This window comes from Mauremys reevesii, linkage group 6 (assembly GCF_016161935.1).
Source record: "Mauremys reevesii isolate NIE-2019 linkage group 6, ASM1616193v1, whole genome shotgun sequence".
NCBI lineage: Eukaryota > Metazoa > Chordata > Testudines > Geoemydidae > Mauremys > Mauremys reevesii.
In genome coordinates this window covers 61,199,387-61,221,506 of record NC_052628.1, presented here as the reverse complement: position 1 = coordinate 61,221,506, position 22,120 = coordinate 61,199,387, and the positions used below count along the sequence as shown (strand labels likewise).

General features: G+C 40.5%; 1 long non-coding RNA gene across 7 annotated transcripts in view; it reads left to right on the top strand.

Moving 5' to 3' along the window:
- The window catches only part of LOC120408193, a 64,274-nt gene that overhangs the window by 19,865 nt on the left and 22,289 nt on the right, over positions 1 to 22,120 (top strand). For 6 of the 7 annotated variants that reach the window (XR_005600500.1, XR_005600501.1, XR_005600498.1 and 3 more), the window contains exon 4: positions 4,863 to 5,029. This is a non-coding gene — a long non-coding RNA (uncharacterized LOC120408193). Of the gene's footprint in view, positions 1 to 4,862; positions 5,030 to 6,853; positions 6,940 to 22,120 lie in introns of those variants that run through there. The other variant, XR_005600499.1, reaches the window with a different exon arrangement.

Genomic DNA, 22,120 nt, shown 5'->3' with positions numbered 1-22,120 from the left:
GCAATTAATCATGCTGTTAAACAATAGAATGCCATTTATTTAAATATTTGTGGATGTTTTCCACATTTTCAAAATATATTGATTTCAATTACAACACAGACTAAAGTGTACAGTGCTTACTTAATTATTTTTACTACAAATATTTGCACTGTAAAAAACAAAGAAACAGTATTAGTATTCATGCAATACAAGTACTGTAGTGCAATGTCTTTACCATGAAAGTTGAATTAACAAATGTAGAATTATGTCCAAAAAATAACTGCGCTCAAAAACAAAACAATGTAAAACTTTAGCCCCTATAAGTCCACTCAGTCCTACTTCTTTTTCAGCCATTCACTCAAACAAGTTTCTTTACATCTGTGGGAGATAATGCTGCCTGCTGAAATGTCACCTGAAAGTGAGAATAGGCATTCACATGGCACTGTTGTAGCCAGTGTTGCAAGATATTTATGTGCCAGATGCACTAAAGATTCATATGTCCCTTCATGCTTCAACCACCATTCCAGAGGTCATGTGGCCATGCTGATGATGGGTTCTGCTTGATAACAATTCAAAGCAGTGCAGACCAATGTTCATTTTCATCTGAGTCAGATGCCACCAGCAGAAGGTTGATTTTCTTTTTTGGTTGTTTGGGTTCTGTAGTTTCTGTATGGGAGTGTTGCTCTTTTAAGACTTTGGAAAGCATGCGCCACATCTTGTCCCTCTCAGATTTTGGAAGGCATTTCAGACTCTTAAACCTTGGGTCAAGTGCTGTAGCTATCTTTAGAAATCTCATATTGGTACCGTGTAGAGGTCAAGCATAGGAGTTTATTACAAACAGCGCTGGCGGAGTGTCACCTTGCTTATTAGGCTCAGAGACACTGTCAATCAATTGATTACAATAGAATATATAGATTTTCCATGGGCGGGGGAAAGTGACGAGGTAGGCAGTTCCACACCCCGGGATAGGTTTTGCAGCAAGACAAGATAGCACATTAGCCAATGGTTAAAAGGTTACATAATGTCTCCGCCCATGGTCTCAAGTTAGCAAGTTAACAATTAATACTTTGATAAAATGTTATTAGTATTATATATATATATATAAAATTCTGATTTGGGATCCATAGGAATGGAGCAACTCCTTTGATTGCTTTAACCCCTAGGAATGTACCTGTTAGACAAAGAAACAGTGAAAGTATGACAATACAGATTGTCTCCTTTATGTCTTAAGGCAAGCATTGGTCCCTGGGAAGGGAGGTGGAAGGATGTATTTTATACTGACATGTGCCATCTTTTCATAAACTCAGGGTTAGATCTGTGGGAAAAACATTTTCCCTACAGGTGAAACACAATAGGAACAGGGATCCTTTGTTCAATTTGAAACATAATTATTCAGTTATTGCTTCAACATCTGGCATTTCTACTGACCAAGCATATCTTTGTATTCTGTGTGGTGATTGAAATCAACATATTTGAAAATGTACAAAAACATCCAAAATATTTAATACATTTCAATTGGTATTCTATTATTGTTTACCAGTGCAAGTAAAACTGATTTGTGATTAATTTTTTGTGTTAATCACAAGTTAACTGTGATAGACCTACTCTTTATTAAAGACACAGAAAAGAAGAAAGTTAAAACTTTTGAAATAAAGTATTAAATAAGGCTTTTTGTTTTAACCACATCCCTTGTTCTCTTTAGTTGGAGAGCGTTTTTAGAAGGGAGTCCCCCAACCCCCTTGTTTGCCAGTCTCTTAGATTGTATCAAAGGTAGTAATAACTGTTCTTTTGGAGAAAATATAAGTTAGTTGATATGGGCAGGAGCTGTTGTTAAGGTCTGATCGCATTTCATGTCAGGTGGTGGTTGGGCTTCAGCTTGAGCTGGTAGAGGTGATAATGTCATCTGGCTCCCTCTCCCTGGCCTGCTCAGGTCAGGGCCATCTCTGAGGATCAGGATGATGAAGGCCCAGGGCTCCAAGGAGACCAACCACAGTGGTGACAGCCATGATTGTGAAACTTGCTCCAGGAGCCAATTGTTTGCCTAAAGTCTCTTTGACTCTGTGACTCTGTACAAACCCCACACTGGAGAGAAAGTGGTTAAGGAGCAGCTCTGGGCCCAGGCTGCCCTGCACAAACTGAGATGGGGCTGAAAATGGGAGCAAAGCAGCTCAGAGGAAGGCAGTGCAGTGGAAGGGAGCAGCAGACCACTGCTCTGAATAGGAAGAACTGCCCAGGAACTCCTTGCCTGAGACCTGACAACACAGACTTGTGTAAACCTACAAAGGGGAGGCACGTGACTGAGAATGAAGGTCAGAGACTTCATTGAAGACTCTGTGACTTACTCTGTGATGCTAAGGAGACTGAGATAGGAATTGGTCCCGGGGAGAGGGAAGGAGGCATCTGCTTAACACCCCAAGGTGGAGACTGGAGCCCAGTGGAGAGGTTGGGCCTGGGCTCCCCTATTGACTCCAAGAGGACATAACAGAAACCTTCACCTTTTGCAAGAACCCAGCTGGAAAAGACCTTGACCGTTCAAGAGCCCAGACCCTAAAGTCCCCGTGCAAAAGGGGAGGAGGACTGGAAACCTTTGAGGTAGGTGCCCTGAAGAACAGGACTGTCTCTTCAATGGAGAGATGATCTGCCACCCCACAACCACTAGGCAGCACTTTTGGTCATGGTTCACCTTCTACAGGCTCCCCAAAAGGGAATGATGGACAGAATAGCCCATCCCCTCATTATTTTGTCCACTAGTTAGGCCTAGCTTCTGACACACTAATTTTGATTCACTGATTTCTGGTTCCACACTAATCTTGTTTACCAAGCATGATCTTAATAGCATCTTTGAGTTATATCAGTAGGCCTTTTCATTTGGACTAACTTGGCCTATCTGTCTCTCCCTTTAGCACCTTTTCCCATCAACATTTGTTGTTACAGGTTATTTTGACATCTTATGAACTTACTCACTTTTTACAGTTGAGCTTGCAAATAGGGTAAATTTGTAGGCCCCAATTATCACAACACATTATCATTGGGATGATATATCAGTGCTAGCCTCAGGCCAGGGAGCACCAGCAAGAGTCTGTGGTGCACCTCTCAGGCTGGGAGCGCCAACAAGAGTCCTTAGCTCTTTATCAGGGTTCTGCCACCCCAAGGCAGGGTGGCAGGGGAACACAGTCCCACCCAACTCCCCTGCACTCCAGCCCAAGTCTCTGACAGTGGTGGGAGGAGAGGGTCCTGCCACTGGGTCAGCAGGGATCCATCTGCTACATGCTGATCAAACACTAACTCACCACACTGTCCAGTTCCACCCCTGGGCTACTTCCTACCCAGTCTCTCAAGTGGGTCCCTCTAGTTCCTCCAACTCATCAGAATATTCAGCTACTGGTAGCGCCAGCTCACTCTCCATGTTGGGCTCACTCGGCCTCAGGGCACTGCCCAGCTCCTCCTGGTAGCCCAAGTCCTTCCTCTGGGTCAGGCTTCCCCTGGTCCAGGGCATCTCCTGGTTCAGCAGCAGGGTCTATAGGGAACAGCCAGCAGTCTGTCTGTCTCCATACCTGGTGCTTTCCTGACTGGGCTAAGGGCCCTGCCTTTTGTACTTCCTGTTCCTCCCCTCTCCTCCGCCCACTCAGGCTGAAAGAGTGGCTCCTTACCCTTTGGTTCAGAGGGAGGCCATTCTGGCTCCCTACAGTGTTCAGTGATCACTTGGTGCTTAAGATGCTTGCAAAAGCTCGGCTTTAGTCTCAGTGGCAGCATTTGTCCAGTGATGGCCCCTTGTAAAGTTCAGTTCCAGCGTCTTATCAATGTTGCTGCTCATCACTCTGGGCAGGGTTTGCATCCCTACATTATCACACTGGGTGGAGCTTGAGTTTCACTTTGGCTTTCCCTTGGACACCAGAGACACCATACCAAGGGGTCCCCTTGCTGCGTTGTGGGCCCCATGTGATTGCCTGGGTTATAAGTGCCTAATTCTGCCACTGTTTAGTCTATGTCCAGTTCCCACTGGCTGTGTAGAACTTCACAATGCTCTGCTCAGATTCCAACCTTAAAGGCACAGTTCCCAATACCACAATATGTATTGCTATATCTGTGTCTATTGCTGTGTTTTGAAAAGTCTGCTGCTTTATGCTAATTTGCCAGCATTGCCTCTTCATGACAAACTAAGCTGTGATTTACATTGCACCCCTTATTATATTCCATGTATTTACTGTCTCTCTCTCCTTTTCAGAGTCCAAAGGGGCAGAATTTGTGATTTCCACCCCCCATACTCCAGAGTGCTCCTTCTAAAACAGCAATTAATTTTGATTCTCTTTACACTGACAGTTTCTTTAAACGGGGAATCAGACATTTTTTAACCCTAGACAAGGGTGTTGTATGGTAGTTTTAGTTGAATGGATAGCCTAGTCCAGCTCTCTGGGGCAGAGGGGAGGTGGAAAGCTCAATCATCTTAGTCAGTTTTAGCACTTTAAAAAGGAAGAGACAGCTTGAGTAAACAGCACACTTGCTGTCTGTATTGGATAAAACTGAAAATAAATATGCTGTTGCCAAGCTACAAACACACTTTACAATGCAGTAAACCAATTTTGCTACCTTGGCCTAGAGAGACTTGTCCCATTAAGCTGATTGTAGAGGTCCCAATAATGGGTCCTGAGATGATAAAGTACAAATATGCAGCTGTTTCTGAAATGAGCAAAAGTAGTAGCAGGCTGAACTAATGCTGCCCTCTATCATATATGTGTACAGATTTTTCCCTTTCTTTGTGCCTCCCACTTATTCCTGGGTTTCATCCTCTAGGGCCTGTCTGCACTACAAATGTAACTGCTAGTGCATAAGTAGTAGCCTCTGGGTTCTAACACTGTTCTTTATTATTGTGGTTTGTGTGACAGGTATGATGAACACAGGTGTATCCTGAGACTACTGTATCCACTTTATAAATGTTATCTGTATCTCTGTGAGGGAGGAATCGTGTGCTGGCTTGTTGGGGAGGGGTCCAAAGCTTTGTCCAGGAACTAACGTGAGCGTGTGTGTGTATTTACCTCAGATGCTGGGACAGGTAAATGACTCCAGAGAAGTACCATCCCCATGGGGAGAGGGCGGGGAGGGAATTGCAAATGCAGGTTCTGACTGGGTTCAAGAGACAAAGAAAGGCTATTGCACATAAAAGCTGAGTTTAAACTGAGTCAAGGAGCTCTCATTTTGATCAAGCAAACTGATATGAACTTTTAACCAAGGGCGCAAACTGTACTCAAAGGGTTGGAAGCTTTGGAACCTACCAGGATTTCTCTAGGAAAGATGTGAGACCTCTGGTAAGCTTAAGCTAGCAGGTAGTTTGTTAGTCTTATTATATGTTTCCTCATGGTATATGGTGCAGTACAGACTTCTTATGGATTTCAGAATGCAGAAACCTTGAATCATCAGAACCCATGAGCACTAAAGAGGCCTAAGGGGTGGAAACTTTAAAGATGGGAATGAAAAACATTTTCCAGCAAGGAGTAACATAGATTTTCTGACAACAGACAGGGATGTGTGGAGAACAGCTGGCACAAACTAAAGTTAATTTGGCTGGAAATGGCACATGACGTTCTAGGAGTAATGAAACCACAGTGCTGAAAAGCATAGGAAGGGAGATTTGGTGGTGGAATCCTCAAGTTAGAGAATTGGGGGAAAGGAAGCATAATAAGAAAAAAAAATAATGGCAAGCCAGCGTCTTGATTAGTGATAAGATGGCATACATGGAGGCAAACAGAGACCAAAATAAAAGCTTTACCAGAAAGCTAAAAGTATGGCTTGTGATGAGCTATATAACGCACGTTGTTTTCAAAGCTGGGTGGCAGACAGCATCAAGACAGCAGCAACTGCTCTCTGCTCTCCCTTCAGAGCTGGGTGGCAGTGCAAATGACTTTTATAAACAGATAATGCTCTATTCCTGACTCGGAAGTTAGGGATAGACAAGACATGGTGAGTTTTTTATTTGGTACAGCTAAAGGCCTGGTTATCTCAGAAATGCTCCCTCAGCTTGTTCCATTACCATTAAGAAAACTTAAGAATCATAGAATCATAGACTTTAAGATCAGAAGGGACCATTATGATCGTCTAGTCTGACCTCCTGCAAGATGCAGGCCCCAGAATCTCACCCAGCCACTCCTGTATCAACCCCCTAACCTATGTCTGAGCTACTGAAGTCCTCAAATCGCAGTTTAAAGACTTCAAGGTGCATAGAATCCTCCAGAAAGTGACCTGTGCCCCACGCTGCAGAGGAAGGTGAACCCCGCCCCCCGCAGAGCCTCTGCCCCGGAGGAAAATTCCTTCCCAACCCCAAATATGGCGATCAGTTAAACCCTGAGCATGTGGGCAAGACTCACCAGCCAGACACTCAGGAAAAAATTATCTGTAGTAACTCAGATCCCACCCCTATGTAACAAATCCTGATTCATTCTCTCTGCTGGGCCAGCAGCATAGAAGAGTGGCAATGTGAAAAGTGATAGTTGTCAATCATCACTTTTCACAGCAGACTTAGTGTCCCATTGCCACCCTTACTTTTACACTACTGCTGCCACACTGGGGCTAAAGTTTGCTGAAGGCACTGCTGGCCTCACCAGTGCTCTTAGTAATGTCATTGCCAGTCACTGCATCTTGTGAATCAACACTGCCTAGGTAGCAAAATTATAGTTATCAGTATGGTTAAAGTGGTACAACTATCCCATGTGGAGACAATGAGGAGTATTGTGTGGGGATGTTCATTTGGAAGTTGTGGGGAAAAGGGGCCTGTTGAGGTGGGGGAGGAAAAGATGAACTTGAGATTTAGGTCTCTAATATGTTTGAAATTTGATAAAAATCATAGTTCCAAATACTGCTGTATTTCTGCTTTTCATTTTAGTTTACACATCCCTCTACAGAGTGAGAGAAATTCATATTGCCTTTGGAGAAAAGAAGCAACTGTATATAATACCAATAAAAAATAACAACAGTTATACTCAAGTATCAAGTGTGGTTATGGTCAGACAAGTTACTCTGTACAGCATCATGGGGTTCCATGTTTATTCTCCATCAGTGACTCCAGATGAGCTTTGCTCCGTTAATAAATTTAAAGCAAAATTTTTCTAAAGCCAGCACTGCATGCACACTCAATGATTTATCTGAAATTCAAGCTGTGTGGATTCCACCTTCTATATCATCACCAACATAAACATTCTGGAATCTGAATTTAGCTGATAATTTTGTTGATGCTGTTTACAGATTGGACATTTTGCTCTTCCTCTATTATGTTGGCTCTGCAGTACTGACAGCATTCATTATCAGAAGCTTGATTTGGACAGAAAGGTAAACAGCGATATCTCTGAAGACACAGAGGAGGCAGTTATGTGCAAATAGCAAGGTGCAATTTTTAGTCATTTTCTAACCAGAATCATAAATTAGATGAATTGGGTCAGCTGTAAAGTAAGCACCTCTTTGCACAGACACCCAAACCTCAAATCTTCATACAAACTAGGGTGACCAGATGTCTCAATTTTATAGGGACAGTCCTGATATTCAGGGCTTTTTCTTATATAGGTATTCTCCACCCCGTGTCCTGATTTTTCACATTTGCTATCTGGTCACCCTAATCCAAACCTTGAGTCTCACCCCACTCTTGAAATTAATCTCAGCCTTTTTGGACATCTGAAAACTCTGGTAAAGATCTTTTTCTTCACTTTCTCTTTTTGGTTTAGACAAGAACCAAATACCAGGAAGGTGTCTATTCTCAGGATAACTTCTTCCCAGTCCACTACTTGGAAGTAGTGGAAATTTTAGAAATGACAATATTTCTAAATCATGTCTATAATGTGCATTTACATGGTGCTTTTTAAACATACATTATTGCTATTTTATGTTATAATAGTGCCCAGAGGACCTGAACAAGATCAGGACCCCTTTGTGGTAGGTACTGCACAATCACAGCAGTAGATAGTCTCTAGCCTGAAGAATTTACAGTCTAAAATAATTCCACTTCCCCTCCCTCTCAGACTTGAGAGGTTTCAGTCAGTATCCAAGTCTTTTCTCAACAGAATTGAAATGGTAAACCTGTTCAGGATGGTAAACCTGTTCAGCTGAGCTATCATGTACCATCTTTAATCTCATTAAAGCTATAAAATAGGCTTTTATAAATGCGAACTTTTATCAAAAAATCTGTTTACACAGACTCTAAATATTATCGTCATGTTATAGATGGGTAAATGGAGGCATATGTAATGTGGTAAAATGATCTGTTCAAGGTCACACAGTAAACCAGTGGCAGAACTAAGATTAGAATACAGGTACAGTAACTCCTCACTTAAAGTCGTCCCGGTTAACGTTGTTTCATTGTTATGTTGCTGATCAATTAGAGAACGTGCTCGTTTAAAGTTGTGCAATGCTCCCTTATAATGTCGTTTGGCAGCCACCTGCTTTGTCCACTGCTTGCAGGAAGAGTAGCCTGTTGCAGCTGGCTGGTGGGGGCTTGGAACCCCTATCAGCTCCCCGTTCCTCTAAATTCCCTGTGTGGCAGCCATCCAGCAGGCTATCAATTGCCGGCAGTTCAGCTGTCCCTCCCCCCACTGCCATGTGTTGCTCCTGCCCTCTGCCTTGGAGCTGCTCTCCGGAGCCTCCTGCTTGCTCTGCAGGGGAGTGGGAGGAGAGAAGGGGGCTAATGTCAGGGTGTCCCCCTCCCCCCTGCTCCTGCACCCTGCTTACCCTATCTTCCAAAGAGCAGGGGGGACACACGACAGGGTTCAGGATGAAGGAGGTTCCTGGCAGCAGCTTCTGTCTCAACTTGCTGATCTACTTAAAAAGGCAGTGTACTTAGAGTGGGGTCAGCATACTTAAAGGAGCAATAAGAATGAGGAGTACTTGTGGCACATTAGAGACTAACAAATTTATTTGGGCATAAGCTTTTGTGGGCTAAAAGCTTACACCAAAATAAATTTGTTAATCTCTAAGGTGCCACAAGTACTCCTCGTTCTCTTTGCTGATACAGACTAACACGGCTACCACTCTAAAGGAGCAATGCGCATCTGTCTCACACACAGGGTGTATGTCTCTGTCTCTGTCTTCCATGCTGTCTCCCCTCCCTCCATTCCTGCTGCCTTGTAGAGTGTGAGGCTACATTAACAACAATGAGTTAACCCTTGAGGGCTCAGCCAATTGCTAGTTCATCATTTAGCAGCAAGGCATTCCTTGGGAAATATCCCACCCTCTGACTTCACCACCTCAACCAAATTTCACAATCATCATCACTGTGTACCAGTATTAAATTGTTTGTTTAAAACTTATACTCTGTGTATATATAATAGTGTTTTGTCTGGTGAAAAAATTTCCCTGGGACCTAACCCCCCCATTTACATTAATTCTTATGCGGAAATTGGATTCACTTAACATCGTTTCACTTAAAGTCGCATTTTTCAGGAACATAACTACAATCTTAAATGAGGCATTACTGTATCTTGACTCCTAGGCTATGTCTGCACAGGGATAAAAAACCTGCAGCTGGCCCAGGTCATCTGACTCAGGCTTGCAGGGGTCTGGTCTCCGGGGCTGAAAAATCTCTGTGTAAATGCTCAGGCTTGGCTGAAGCCTGAGTTCTGGGACCCTGCAAGGGGGAGGGTCCCAAGTCTCTGGCTCCAGCCCAAGCCTAAACATCTGCACGGTGATTTTCAGCCCTGCAGCCATGACTTTTATCCCCATGTAGATGTACCCTTAATCTTCCAGACCCCGCATGTTTAGTAAATCAAATTTAGCCTGTCCCAGCATTCTCTGGAAATCTGACAACATGATCTCTAGAACTGATTTTGTCTCTATTTAGATTCTCTTCACTTGATGTATTCTTGTGTAGCATAGGTGAATTCCAAATTTTGAGAAAAGGGAAATTAGTGTTTCATGTGTTTCCATTAATATCATATTTCTTCATTCTTTTCAACCACCCTTAAAGTGCAGAAACAGGCCATTCACATTCTGTACATTTTAGTAGTTGGGTATAGAGTACAGACAATTTAATATTCTGAGGAATAAGTAAATGGCATTTAAGCAATAACAATCGAGGTGCTAAGCATTTCCTGTCAATTGATGATCAGTTGGGAGGAGCTGATGGCCCATGACTGCATCTTGGATCATTAACCTTACACAAGATGATTTCCCAGTAAAATGTCATGTGCTGAGATAATTTTTACTATTCATAAGCCATTAAAAAAGATTTAGCATGTAAATGGCTTTACTTTGTTGGGGTTTTGTTCGTGTGTGTGTGTGCGCATGTGTCGTCACTGTCATAAGTAGTACCCTAAATGGTTTAGGATGTAGATCCCAGACAGCCTGCTGTGTCTCCCTGTTATACCACTACACATGTCAACAATGGAGGCATTCAAGCAAAAGCCACTCCCATGTTAAAGAGGGAAGGGGTCTACTATTGGGGATTTTCAATGAGTGGTTCTGAAACTTGCTCTTTTCTTTAATCCAGCAGACCTGGGATTACTAACTTTTTGCAAAATACAATTCTTCCCCACCCCAGTAGATGTTTGGGGATGGGTCAAGAAAAGAGACAGAGGGGGTGACTATTTACAGTCATGTGATATCAGTTTTGTTCACAAATGTTATAGTGGCTTATCTGGGCAGTGTATATAATAATTATTTGGGGCTCACAAGTAGTAGTGTGGCATAGTAGAAAACTTTTTTTCATGAGTTTCCCCCATTATTTATAAGTGGCAAATCCACAGATGAGTTTATTCACTGTATCTTAAAATTGCCTTTTTACCTCATTAGTCCATCATATGTTCTGAATATGCAATATATGACACAGAGATAATATCCCCCCAATGTTTTTGAGTTTCTCAATGTATCCTTCCACTTACAAAGATACCTTAAAACCATTAGTCCATAGGTACAACAGTCGTGGCATCCACAAAAACTTCGAGAAATGACTTATATTAGCTTTATTATAACTAATGTCACAATTTCAAAGTCTATGGGCTTTCCCCCATCCATGGTGTAATAAAGAAGAGGTTTGTTGGCTGTAGCATAAAGATATATTTAAAACTCTTATGCTTTGGCTGGCCAGGAGGCAAAGAAGTTATGTTCCTCCATCGTAGCATCCACACAATTTTTAAACTTATTGCCTCAGTGTGACATTCATCTGTGTTCCCTTGTGCTGCCATAGTGCCTCTTGGGAATAGTAGTTCAGGTGCTTCCTGCCTTGATTCTTCTCTAAGGGACAGGCTCCCTGCCCAGACTACATCTCCCTATGATTCATTGTGGTTCAACCGGAGCGGAAATGTGATACATAATGGTAGACGCACTTTGGTTAGCGAGCCTGGACCAGAAAGAAGAATGGGGAGATGAAGCACCTCAACAACTCAGGTGGACATAGGCTAATGATGAACTCAAATGAAACATTTTGATTTGGCCTTGCTAATCAAAACATTTGGTTGATCTGAAACCAAGTATTTCCTGGTAGAAAATTGAATTTTTTTTTGGCAACATTTGTCCAAGTTGAAATTGCATTTTCTTTCAAAAAACATTTTGATAGAAAATTCCTGATCAGCTCTAGCTGACAATCCTGCTGATGCTTCTAGTATGACATCTTCTTTTTTTGGGTAAGATTGTGGAGAAGGTTGTGGCAAGACAACTCAGTGTGTCCTGAACTTCTTGACCATTTTCAATCTGGGTATAGTCCTGGCTTTGGCACAGAGATTGCATTTGTCAGTGATCACCTGGCATATGACAATGTTCAAGTGTCTAGGTTGCCATTATTAGAATGATCAGCTGTCTTTGATATTGGTGATCAGAAAGTGGTGTTGATTCTCCTGTGCATCTTGGTGGATGTGGGTGCTCTTCATTAGCTCATCCTTCTCTCTTGGAAGATCTCAATGGGTAGTTGTGGCCAATTTTTCTTCCTACCAAAGTCACCCCAGGAATTTAATTGTTTATGTATTTTAATCCAAAAATCAATACACCATGAAAGAGACTATATGCTAGACAGAAAACCATAGCCTGTGTAGTATTTAAGAATTGTTCAGTGTTCATTATGGAAACTATAATAAAAGTTTAATTGGCACACAGTTCTGGAAATGTTTTAAGAATAAGGGACCAGATCCAGTGAATCCACTAAGGTCAGCTAAGCAGCTGGCCTCAAACTACTGTGCTGTTAAAATGTAAATGGTTTGGATACAAAAAGACAATATTTATTTATTTTTTACTAAGTGTTTCTCAAAGCTGAGCTAAGATCACATTTCATGCTGAACACAGAATTCTTTAGTTTAAAAAAAAATTCTAAAATTGTTATGAAAGAAAAAATAGTCAATTAAAACTCCCAGAAACCACTGACATCAGCAAACACAGTAGAACTTAGTCAACAGGAACTGTGGTGATTAATTTGCATCTTTAATATACAATTTATTTTATAACCATAAAAAAGGTCATTTGAATGAGATTCCTGTAAAGGATGCTGATTTTTGTACTTCAGGTGATTGTGATACCCTTAATTAGGTTGAATGGTACCTTATCTATTTACCGCACTGTAAGTACTTGTGAAGTAAGGTACTACTCAGTGTGAATAAATTATTTGCATTCTGGTACTTAATACTTTGTGCAGGGAGCTAATAGATTCAATTCCACTATACACAAAATGTGCAGACCACTACAAAATGAAAGCTTTAGTTTTGCTCGTGAGCGCATTGAGAGTTTTATTGAAATACTTCTAAGAGTTTATAAAACTAATGGCTAGCACTGTGAATGGCTGTCTTGAAAATGATATTTTGATCTGCATCAAGTTACATCTTGTTAGTAGCCCATGACCCAGTAGTGTGATTCCAACACTTGAAATGAATGTTGAATGTTGATTCATGGGCCTGGCTCACTGACAACATTCTGCAGTGAAGATAGTTGAAGTGTTGTACAAGCAGAAGTAAATGTATATTGTAGGGGAGAGCAAGTAAAGCTGAAAGTTATGACCCCATGCCAAGATTCTGATGGTTGATGACCAGCACACTGTGTGTGTGTATATGTGTATGTGCATATGTATAGTCATCATGGCAAAACAGCCGTTGCTGGATACGGTATGTCGTAGTGATGTTAGTCTGTTGATGATTTTAAAAGCTGCTACCACTAGATGGAGTATGTTATTAGGAGACATGAATCTCTCTAAGATAATAGGGCATAGCTTGGTGAGCGTGACTGCTTCTACACTTACGATCGGTGAGCCCCAAATGAGCTAGCTGCTGTTTTTCTCACCAGTGGGTTCAGTACTATGCAGAGATATAATTAAAAATTATAATTAAACAACACTCTAACACCATGAAGGTCAAATAATTTCTTATTGTTTTATTAGTTGTGTCCTGGAAGGAACCAGGCATTACAATGATATACAGCAACATGAGCCCCTAATTGCAGGCAAGTCATATATATTTAAAGTAAGTTTGCAGTTGTATTTAAACACTTACAATAACTGAACTAAACGTAATACAAACTTCTGCCCTCTAATCTATTTTTATATACTTCCATGGTGAATTTAATAGTATAATTCATACCAAATGTTTTCACTAGAGATGCACATTTATCTCTTAAGAAAATGAGGTGATGTATTGATGAATAATTGGTTATGGGGGTATGACAAATGCTTCATTTGCTGCAAGGCAGGAGTCAGATATCTGCATGTTTTCTTTTGGTGAGTAATCCTAAATGGCCACATAAATGGCTTTTCTGCTAACATTCTTTTGATTTTTTTTAAACAAATCACCTGTATTTCAAACCCTTTGTGTTCACTTGCTGTTAATAATCTAACAAATTAGTTTGCTGGCAGGACTATTTGCTAAAACAGTGGATTTTAAATACTATATTTGCATAAAAAGTGAATGCAGAAGTAATTGTAATTATTTACATTGGAGAATGTCTCTAATAGCTAAGCTCATCGAGGAACAGAATCATACCATATGATCTATATGTGCAGTCAAAACAACCTGAAAATTGAATACTCACAGCTAATAGCCTGTGAATAATTTACACATGAGAATATTTCTGAAGAAATTAAGCAAATAATTCTTTAGAATGAATAAAACGCAGAAAATCTTAACCACTACACACAATTCATAAACTGAAAAGTGGGGTGGAATTCATAAAAATGAATTTGCTACCCTTTCCCTAGCTGTTACTTTTTGTATTCAGTTGGAGGATAAACTGTCCTGGAATGTTTTAATAAATGTTGTGGCATCTAGCTGCCACAAAAGAGAGTAACTAATCAAAATACAGTATCTAAGTTGTCTATGAACCTTTCAAGTGCCTAATATTTGGATATGGATATCAGGTTATCTCTGCTTATGTAGGAACGCTGAGACGTAGTGAACAAGAGACTTACTGCTATGGATTCTTCCTCTTATGTTCAGAGATACGTTGCAGTCCCACATTTCTCCACTGAAGTGGTAACAATGCATCTGTTACTATATTCTACCAGCACATTTTTGGAGGTATTCACAGAGGTAATGAATTTTAGATCAGGGAAAAAAGTAGAACTTCCAAAGTGCATGTTGAAATACCACCTGCTGTAATGTTGACAGAGACATAAAGATAGTGACGATCTTACACTGATGTTCTGTGTCTTTCTTCAAAATGGATCGCAAAGCTTTACAAGCTGATGCGTCAGTTATACACAGGGATCATTTAAACCACTAAATTGCAACTACCAAGCAGCCCAGGAGATTAATTGGTATGATAGTCTCTTCTGGTAAGAAAACAAGAGAGCTTAAGCAGAAACTAACCAGAGTTTTCATTAGGAACTGCTTCATTTGTCAGTTTGAAACAGTCCAAAGACTTCGTAATTAAAATGAGAGAGTGTGTACAGATCAAAATTTTAATGCAGAACTACTGAACCTTGACTTATTCTTTTGACTAGCATATATCTACAGAAAGCTGTATTTATGGTCATGCCAAGAAAATTTTTAAGCAGCTAGTTATCATAGTCAGTGATAGTGGTTTAGAGTGCAAGAATAACTTTAGTGAAGTTATATTGCTCAGATAATTGAAAGAAGGCATAAATCTGTAAATTACACTGTATTTTCAATGGCTACACTAAAACAAATGCCATAATGAAGCTAACTGCAGGAAATAGCAGTGAAAGATAGCCCTCTGGTGTTAGCATCACTTCAAAATGTCTATTTTGACTGCCTCTGATATACAGTTATTATTGTGCTTTTACAACTATATTGAACTCCTCTATAGACTTCTTTATAATGTAAGTACATACCACATAAGAGGAGTTGGCTTGTGTGTGTGTGTGTGTGTGTATGCATGTTTTGTAATATATAACAATGCTTGGGTGGTGGCTCAAATAACTATATTTTACAGATTAAAAAAACATCTCACTGGCAGTTAATGACTAATAATTGCATCATTTGAGGGCCCACAGGTTATGGCTGTGGGGTCATAGCTGTGAGTCACAGAGCTCTTTTAAAATGACCATAGAGTATCTCTTTCAAATGACTAAACAATAGGACTGCCAGATCCTCAGGTTCATATAAGCCCAATCGGCACACTGAAAGGGGTAGGTGAGGTAGAATCAGTTGCTTTCACAACCTTTCTGAACATTTGGTATTTGGGTTTGTTTAGCTTCCTGTATGAGTTAGACAGGCAGCTGAGGATCAGCCGTGCGTATGAAGCTGATGTCACTGACTGTGTGTCAACTGCTATGTTCTCCTAACTTAGGGTCACTAGAGCACAGATTTTATGAAGTTCCTCTGGAAACCAGGTAGGATTCTGATGGGAATATGCCTGTCAGTAGTTTTTGAAACCTGCCACCTTTTCTGCCAGTTCATCTGCCACCCAGGATCTGTGGCTCAGGGGGATGCCGTCAGGTGTACTGTCTGAGTTGGGACTCTAGGATTTTCCCTTTTGTGAAAAACCTTGAAGGTTCTGAATTGGCTCAAAACCAAATTTTGAAATATTGAAATCCTCTCCAAAACAGAATTACCCTTTGCCACACACCTTTACTAAGTGGCATTTTGTTGGACATCTCAACCAAGAGGCCAAAGATCAAATAAGCATGGAATGTGAACTATTTCCTCTTTCCTCTAGGTATGAGCCTTTGATGGAGCAGTGTGGAAGTGCAAGCTTCCCTAGTGCTCAAGCTGTACCCATTCAGTGAATAAAGAAAGCACTTCAGTCTCCAGGCCTGTCTGGGCAGAGGTGCTCTGAGTGGTGTCCACTGACTCCTTGGACTCCTCATTGCAATGGGCAACATCTGGGATTCTCTACTCAGTGTCCCCTTCTGGTTTCCTCATTTTGACCACGTGACCTACACTCCAGTGCCTGCTTTTCATTCTTTGTCTCCCCCAATTGCTTATAGCCTGGGTTATGTGGCCCCTCCCTCATCTCGGGGTCTGGCCTTTTGGTTGGATATAAATAGGCTGGGACCTTTCACCAGTACTAAAAATACCATACCCTAAAAATATTCTTAAAGGAAACAAAAATCATACTCTTCCCGATTAAACATTTCTGAAACTTTCTGCTTAAAATTGTGTGTGTATATGAGAATAATAAAATGGGGTAAATGCCCATAAAGTCACTCAGGGGCACAAAGGATACAGAAATGCCCCTCTAGACTCTGAAAAGGATAGCAGACGTTTTCTAGCTGTCAGTACATTGTGGAGGCGAAACAGCTTTGAAAGATGGTCACTAAGTTAAATATGTCATGACCCAGAATGAGGCTGGTTATAGTTAGCAATAGCTTGAATTTCCAGTGGATGCACAAACTACCTTTTATGAAAAGAATATTTGCCAGGACTTTGAGAATGTTTGTGAACATTAGGGTAGTTAAGGAGCCCTATTTGGTTGCCATTTTTCTGAAGGTAAACAGCTGTTAATGGAAAGCTTGTGAATTATGTTTCTTCGGTGCAGTGGCAATTTACATTAATGAGTTCTAATTTTCAAGGCAGATGAAATAAAAAAAACAATGAATGGAGGCCAATAGAAGAAATAAAAAGCAGAAATATGCCAACATTAGGAACCTAGTTAATGAGGCTTAAACTGAGCCTTAATATTCAGCACTGGTGCTATTTGTGTTCTTTGTTTACAGAACTTTTTATGAAGAGTATGTACTTAACACACCTATTGAAGCAGATGGGTGAAGAAACAAGTGTTTCATGGCACCAAGACAGCTGGCACTAATAGACATGGGGAAAAAAAAGTCCTTTAATGCTGAGTTCTATTGTTTTAGAAAAAGATTATGCACAGAAAAGCTCTCCCACCAGCAGCAGAACAGGAGCAGGGGATGAAGCTGAGATGGGTCCCCTAGATCTGATTGGGATGATACCCTGTTATGGACATTGTTATGACTCAGCTGGTCCCCTCCCCTAGCTATGTGGGCAAGCCACAGAGAATCCCATCAGCAGCTGTAGCAGGGGGCAGAAGATAGAAAGTATTTGTTTTACTATAGCTAGTGAAGCAGATGGTGCCATGAAATACTTTCTTCACCCAATGCAGCTGGCATTAATAGTGAGTATTAGAAAAGCCCATCATTGCTAAGTCCTATTGTTTCAAAAATGTTTTACACAGATAGTCTTCCTCCAATAGCAGCCATAGCAGTAACACTGAGTGACGAAGGTAATGTCCAACCAGTGTCCCCTTCCTCTCTTCCTGGGCTTGGATGGGATAGAAATGCACCACTCAGGACCATTAAGATTTGCATTCTCCCCTCAGGCATGTGGGCTAAGGGAAGGTAAAAGCAGGAACTCCCAGGATCAGAGTAATTCTCAAGACCCACAAAGAACCCTCCCAGCCCCAACTTGAAAGCAGCTGGAGCAGCAGAAGCTGCGATAGTGGGTGAGGCAACCTTGGGCAATGGTGATGTCTTCAGACTTGGCCCTATATGGAACCATATTGTCCCTGTCTGAAGCTCGTTCAGGCAGCGTGCTGTGACTCGTCCTGTTATGTGAACTCTAGTGAGGATTGGGCCATGTATCTGGGCCCAAAAATATAGATGAGTCTGTTGGGTATTTTACATGTCTTTTGAGGAGCATGATAAAAACATACTGACTCCTTCTGTTTAGTCACTTTAAAAATGTATTTAGTTTAACTATATGTTGGGTGGGAGGCACAGTTGTGTATTGGGAATGTGGAATGAGGCCACATAGAAATGTGGCCAGTGTGTTTGTAATTATATAGATCCAGTGGCCACAAACTCTTGTAGCTGGGGACAAATGGATTATGGAGAAGCATCAGCAAAGGGATTGCTTGTGCCTTACATGCAGTCTCAGAGTACATTCCACTCTCCTAAACAGCATGTAGCTCCCCTGTATGGTACTCATTTACTTTGACTTTTGGGGAATTCTGGATATTGCTCTGCACGTCTGTATTTCATTTCACCTGAATTTCTATATTCAATTTAGTCTCTTCTTCTCGTGACTTTCTTACTGGCATATCGGTCTTATTTACAGGCCAGTTGAGGTAACTGTCATAATGGGACTTCAGCTGTGTTCTTTGTTCAAGTTCAGTGTTGTCCTTTGTTCTCTTCAATTTTGATAATTGTTTCTTCATGTCTTTTCTCTAATATTAAAACAAAGAGAACATTACCAAGAAAACACAAATGGTGCCTTGGAGTTTTCATATTTAGCAGGACTCCAGTGCCAATGAATATTGTTTTATTTAGGGAATAGAGCAAAACTGCCTTCATTAAAACATAGGAGAGGTCTAAGGACTGCTTCTCCTGAACGTTAGTTTGAAAAAGTTGTTCTCTAATAACCCTTGGAAATACATAATGATCAGCAGTTTTCTTGCATAGTAACCTAAATGTGATATATACCCCTGCCCTTATTTTAACAAGTACCATGAAGACCTGTAATTTTCTATCTTGATTTCCTCACCAGTGTCTAATACACCATATTAGTGCATAAATCAGCTATACAATTGCCCTAAACTCTGTATTAAATTGTGTCACACTTCAGAGTCTTTTAAACCCTTCATTAACCTCTTGGTAGCACAGCTCATTAGATTTATATGTAATCTTGTCCTTTTCTGACTTTCATGTATATACAAAGCTACCATAGTTGGGTCACACACAAAATGAGATATGCTTTATGTCTTAGGATCCAATATCCATAGATAGCATTCCTGTTTTATAATTATAAAACAGGTTTTGAGCCTGCTCTCCTTGGAAAGACAAACTCTTCTGAGTTAATTCTTGCGTTCAGTGAACTTAGTGTGAATTTTGGATAGGCAAAATCCAGGGCTTATTACACTTCTGGCAGCTGTATACTCTATAAGAAACAGGAAAATACAATTGAAAATAAGGGCCTGATTCTATAAAATTTGTTCACAAAAGTAGCATTTACTTGACACTAGTGTGACTATTTCTGTCAATGAGTGCATGTAGATTGAGACCCGTAAATTATATTTCAGTTCTACTTAGATTGTGAGCTCTTTGGGACAGGGACTGTATTTTTGTTTTGTATATGTGTAATGCCTACACAATAGAGTTCTAGTACATGACTAGAACTCACTAGGTGCTACTGAAATACAAATGCTAAATAATAACGAACTAAGAACGTCAAGCTTTTAAAATTTTGTTTATTTCATGCACCATGTTATAATAAGTGTTGAGAGCAATTCTATTTAATTTTCCCTTTAAACTGCACATTCTCCGAAGATGACATTCTTTCAGTTTGCCTGGATGTTCAAGCCAAACCCTTCAAAATTCCAGGCTACAAAACCAAACCACCACCAACACAAAGCCCTTTTGCCATATAAACATGATGTTTATCAAACTTAGCTAACAGTTTAAATAGATCTTCCTTCTGCAGCTGAAAGAATGTGGATTTATCAGTCCCAGGGGGTTAGGTTAATGATCAAGGTAGCTCATACAGTGTTAAATCTTTATAACACTTAACGGGTGTATCCGTATATTTTTATATTTGTGTGTGTGTGTATTTTAAAATATGTTTTCATGTTGTTTCCATATAAAGGCATCTAGATGCATATTCCCTCCTTCCTGCTGCCAATGCCAATATCTCCTGTTGAAGCTGTTTCACTGTTGATAAAGAGAGTGATTGGAGCAGGGGGACTTGTTCCCCTCCCCTACGGTGCGTGCCCTAACCAGTACTCTACAGGGTTATCCCCACATACACCGTTTCTCTCTCTGGCCCACTTGCTCTTTCTTTATCCATGGTGGAACTGCTTCAACAGGAGAGATTGACAGAGCACCACATTTGCATGTCCAGCAGGTAAAGCACTCTCCTGAGAGGTAGGATTTGAACAGAGGTCTCCTGTCTCTCCCTTTGGCAGAATGGGGGGAAATTGAACCTGAGTTTCTGCATCCCAGGTGAGAGCTCTAAGCACTGACTTATAAATTACAAGATGGCCACCTCCTCCACCCCCGCCACTCCATTTTGTGTAGAGTGAGGCAGGTGCCTCACTCATTCCCACAAGAAACTATGTAGTCACCTAAACCAGGAATGGGGTTCCCATCCATGGATTGCTAGCAGAGCTAGCAGTCTATCTCCGAGAAAGGGATGGGACTTAGTACATTCACATCTCCCATTGACTAGCTGAGCTTAGCTTTTAGGTGGGGGTGCTGCTGAGCATGCTGGCTTTTGTGGGTTGTATTCTTAGGCTCCTCTCTATCTGCATTCCTAGGGTATAGGTATAGGGAGTGTAAGTCGATGGAAAATGGTGCAGGAGCAAGCTCTCAGATGTTTTTGAAAATGTTTCCCTTGGTCTGTTTTTTTTAATGGTCCAGTGAGATACAAACATTCTTTGTGTGATCAAACTGCATATGTGTGTGATATCAAACTAAATATAACTGATTAGCTCTCAGTTTGCAGAAACTGCACTTCAGGAAGTACAAAAGCAAATATTTTCACCGTTCATAAGTACGGGCCCAATTCTCCAAACACATGTTTGTGGGATCAGGAACAAAAGATTTGATAGAATACTGCAGGTGCCTTTGCTAGAAGCAGTCATTTGCTCAGCAGTCCTTCTGCTTCTCATTAATTTCTTTCACACCATATATGTATTAACCTAGTCTTTGTATGGAAACCAATATTTTTTAGACTAATTAATAGCATGACAAGATTCATTCTGAACTATGCTTTACTCTCAGTACAGTTGGTCTGTTAAAATCATTAAGAGCATGTCGTCTCTTGTTACAAGGGAGGCATTTAATCATTTCTCATTGGTGTTTTGTAGTACATACTGCTCATAAATTTTAGTTGCATGACTGCTAAGAAGGAGACATTGAGAGGAAGCTGATTGCACATTAGTTTTATTAATTTTAGCTTCAATGTCTATTACAGTGCTAGCATACAACATATAGTTTGCTGCAGTAAAATCATTGGGTTTGATTGGTAGCCTACTCATCAGCTGGCATTACACCAATACAGAATCATGCCCATTCTGTAGGAATGTTAGCAGATTCCTCAAATTTGATTTGTAAACATATATGTCCAAATACAGTGCTCAGTACACTGGTGTAATTTCTATGACATCAATAGACATTTCACCCATGTAGCTGAAGGAAGAATTGGCCCCATATATAATACTGCATTATGAAGGCATCTTCATAGTTAACATTGTGTTGCAACTTGCATTATATATATATATATATGACTAAATCCCTCCTATTTTTCACTTTAATGATTGCATTTAATCTCCCAATTTGGCACTATACTTTTTCAGAGGACATTTGCATTTTGTATGTAATATAATGTTTTGGTTCTTTGGTAAGTTTACTCTTTTCTCACAGTTCTTTGGACTTTTCTGGTCACAAACTCCAAACTTGCTTTCTCTCTCATGTGCACCATGTCTGCCCCCTCACCATGCAGATAACTATGTACAAAATAAATACATTAAGGTTGCAAAGTCAAGTACTCAGAAATCAGGAAATGTCAGATTTATGGTTGCCTGAGAATCTTTAATTCTATCCCCTGGTGCATCCAATTTATGCAATAAAAGAGGCAGGGGAAAAATAATATACAATCATGAAATTAAAGACATTATTATAATGCATATGTACCAGGGAGCTGAATTAAGTCTGCATGGGAAACTGTAAATCTGGCATTTCCAAACTTCAGAATGCTTGACTTTGCAACCTTAATAACATTCTTGTGTCATAAGGTTTTTTGTATGTGTGTAAGGGGGAAAAGTTAAAACAAATTACACT